We start from the raw sequence: 3,824 nt of genomic DNA, 5'->3' as shown, positions 1-3,824 counted from the left end.
GATGTTTGGGTAGACTAATGGTTAGAAGCTCTTGTGGGTTCAAACCCCAAACGTAGTAGAGGAAGTTGGCCTAGTTTCTAAATCTGATGTCAATGGATCAACATGTAAACTTACTTTTAAAGATGAACTGAGCTAATCTAAAACTGTGTAATGTGAACCAATGTAGGGATCATCCTTCTTGAAGAGAAGTGTCTTCCTTGGTGTTATTATTGTCACAAGGTCATAATCCAAAAGTCTTTGTCTCACGGTTGCATGAGGCTGCACTCACAATCACCTGCTGTCAGTGTTGAGCAAGCACTGCACTGGCGGCAACATCACTGGGCAGTGTATTCCTTAAGTGTATGTGATCCTGCTTCTTGTTGGACCTTCTGGGGCATCATGTAGGCTTGATTTAGAATTTTTTGATGCTCCAGGAAATGTTAGCAGTTTCCTGCACATGAGGTAATTTTCATGAAAAGCATAGATGGCTGCATGTTTTTCTTTGAAAGTAACAAATGAGGCCTGTAATCATGAAATGTATCTAAACCAAGGCAACATTCAGTGAGAGTTGAGGCAGTTATCAGGATGGCTGAGTGGTTAAGGTGTTGGACTTAAGATCCAATGGGCAGAAGCCCTTGTGGGTTTGAACCCCACTCCTGATAAATTTAATTTATTTGTTGCAGAGCTTAGCTGTGCTTTTAAGGTTCCTAAATACCCACATTTGTATTTTAGCTCTGCTTTCTTCTGTCAGCAAGGTAAAGGCTTACAAAGAGCAAAAGAACTGGTGTAAACACTCTGAGGTCTGTTCATTCATCTACCTGCTAACAGAAACATCTCAGCTCTGACTGAGGCCCTGCTATCAGCAACCTGCAGCCACTTCTAGTGAGAGGAAGAAAATAAGTGATGAAGCCAAGACCTCATGTCTGTAGCTTCAATTTCTATTTCAAGGCCAGGCTGAGTCTGGGGTGATTGAGTATCGTTTACCAAAGACTGGTGAAATCAGAACAATCATTTTTACCAGTAAATCTACAGGTATATATATCAATAAATTAGATTATCATCGAAAATGTGATCTGTTTTAGGTATTAATTTATTAATGTTAATTGTGATGATTATGCTTTATAGCACAGGGAAATCCAAAACTGTTTTTTGCAGCACTAGTGGCCTTTATTTTACCAGTATTTGTGTTCAAAGTAGGCAGACAGGAAATGGGGGTGGAGAGCAGGGGAAGACATACAGCAAATGTCGCCGGGGCTGGGACTCAAACCTGGGACGGCCACATTGAGGACTAAAGCCTCTGTACATGGGTCATAATCCCCGGCACCACCGCACCGAACCACAAAACAGCTTTAAAATATTAAAATATTGCACATATCCAACAACAAAAAGCCATAACCTTTCAATCATAATTTAACTGATTGTGCTTTTAAACATTTTTTTTTTTTGGTTAAGTAGAAACAACATTCTCAGGGCAAAACCTCATTTCTCCTGGTCCCATGGCCAATCAGTAAAATGCAGTCTGTTCACATCACATGTAGTCCCTACTCAGCCCTGGTTGAACCTGCTCCTGAGAAGGTACAGTTGGGGCAGAGTAGGGACCAGTACAGAAAAAACAGCAATGGAAACACTCACACAACAGGCTGAGTGGAGTGGAGCCAGTGAGGTAAATGCAGCCAGTGGAAAAAGGACAATAGTGCTGTCCTACTGCCAAAAGGAGGTTGTGGAAAAAAATGGCTAACCGTAACAATAATGGTGCATTGCTGATTTTGTTAAATCACTGATTTGTATTTTATCTGTATCAGTAAAAATATGGCATGATGAACAGAAACAATTGTTCCTAAAAGCTAAAGCAAAAGAACACTTCTAGTACATCTAACCCCATTGGTAGGGTTCTTACAAATCCCCTAAATCCCCCCTCACTCAGAAGGTTGCGTGTTTATCCACAAAGTCATCACTGAGATGAAAGGCAATCAATCCATGACTTAGTCATCTGGGTTTTCCAGGTGAGGCGGTTTTATTATTTCAATTTCCCAGGAGCTTTACTTCCCCTCACCAATGTCCCTGTTCATTCATTCCTGCCTAAATTCTGAGTCCTTCTCATTTCTCTGCAGCCAAAAACAAAAACCAATGGATCAACAAATGAGTCTGCACCTCCATTTGCGCTTTGCCAATGAGGCTCTTACAAAATGAGCTATTTTTTCCTTATTTTCTTACAATATAATTTACTTTTATGTCCCAGCTTAATGTAAAAACAACGTAAAGACATAAATCATGAGTTTGAACACTCTGAGAGTATGTTTCTCATTCAGGCTGCGGTCTTTTGGTGCCGTCTTTTCCCAGGAAGCTGTTCGGCTCGCAGCTTGTTACTGTGTCAACCTGCTGACCACCCACAACTCTGCCCGCATGCCTCAACCAGGCCCTAGAGGCTCATGGGTAATCTGTCTTCCACCTTCTGGAAGTCAGATGCATTTAGTTTCATCTCTCGCCAAAAGCACAAATCCACTCCCACTCAGCCTTAATTAACTGTTCAGTGTACAATCAGGGACACAATTATTGTTGCTCGGCCAAGACAGTTCTGTAAAAACTGCTCGCAGCACTGAAGCTTCAGGAGTTGGTGCTGAAGTGCATGTACTCATCTCTGTATGAAGTTTTCATCTAGCCGTTGTTTTACCAATTTCATTGCAATCTCTTAGAAATCACCTGCTTCACGTCTTGATTTTCTTTAATCTACATCAAATTACTGGACAGAATGCAATCACCACTTTCCCATCTCCATGTTTACTCCTGCTGTAGTGGGAGAAAATGAATATAAGCAGCTTTGCAGTAATTCTCATTGATTCAGCTGAGCATTTCCTGCTAACATGTTGTCAATGCAGAATGCAATGATTAAGAGTGCCTAATCAGTAAAGCTGTGTGTAATTTATTCTTAGTCTAAATGCAGCTGTTCTGTGAAGGCATCAGAGGTTCTTTAGAGAACAAACAGCATCATGAAGACCCGGAAACACAGCAGAAATGGCAGGGAGCAGGCTGAGAAAAAGCCCTGCTCTTTCCATCCAAGAACAGAAAGAGTACGGCACGAATGCAAACTAGGAAGGCGAACGGACGCAACATTTTATTGTGATATTTTTTTTATTTGTTGCAATGACAATAAAAGTCATTCCAATAAATAGTATGTAAAAATTATTCATTTTGCTACAAATGTTAAGGCAGTGCAACTATACCACTGAAAAGTACACAATGAAAGCCTTTAAATATATACAGGGGTCGGACAACGAAACTGAAACAACTGGTTTTAGACCACAATAATTTATTATTATGATGTAGGGCCTCCTTTTGCGGCCAATACAGCATCAATTCGTCTTGGGAATGACATATACAAGTCCTGCAGAGTGGTCAGAGGGATTTTAAGCCATTCTTCTTGCAGGATAGTGGTCAGGTTACTACGTGATACTGGTGGAGGAAAACGTTTCCTGACTTGCTCCTCCAAAACACCCCAAAGTGGCTCAATAATATTTAGATCTGGTGACTGTGCAGGCCGTGGGAGATGTTCAACTTCACTATCATGTTCATCAAACCAATCTTTCCCCAGTCTTGCTGTGTGTATTGGTGCATTGTCATCCTGATACACGGCACTGTCTTCAGGATACAATGTTTGAACCATTGGATGCACATGGTCCACAAGAATGGTTCGGTAGTCCTTGGCAGTGACGTGCCCATCTAGCACAGGTATTGGGCCAAGGGAATACCATGATATGGCAGCCCAAACCATCACTGATCCACCCCCATGCTTCACTCTGGGCATGCAACAGTCTGGGTGGTACGCTTCTTTGGGGCTTCTCCACACC

General features: G+C 41.7%; 1 non-coding gene across 1 annotated transcript; it reads left to right on the top strand.

Moving 5' to 3' along the window:
- The first annotated feature begins 558 nt into the window (after positions 1–558).
- On the top strand, positions 559–641 carry trnal-uaa. The gene has a single exon. It is a non-coding gene; the product is annotated as a tRNA-Leu (tRNA).
- The last annotated feature ends 3,183 nt before the right edge of the window (positions 642–3,824 follow it).

The sequence above is a fragment of the Girardinichthys multiradiatus genome, chromosome 6 (genome assembly GCF_021462225.1).
Source record: "Girardinichthys multiradiatus isolate DD_20200921_A chromosome 6, DD_fGirMul_XY1, whole genome shotgun sequence".
NCBI lineage: Eukaryota > Metazoa > Chordata > Actinopteri > Cyprinodontiformes > Goodeidae > Girardinichthys > Girardinichthys multiradiatus.
Note: the sequence above shows the minus strand (reverse complement) of the source record. Positions and strands in the feature narration are given on the sequence as shown.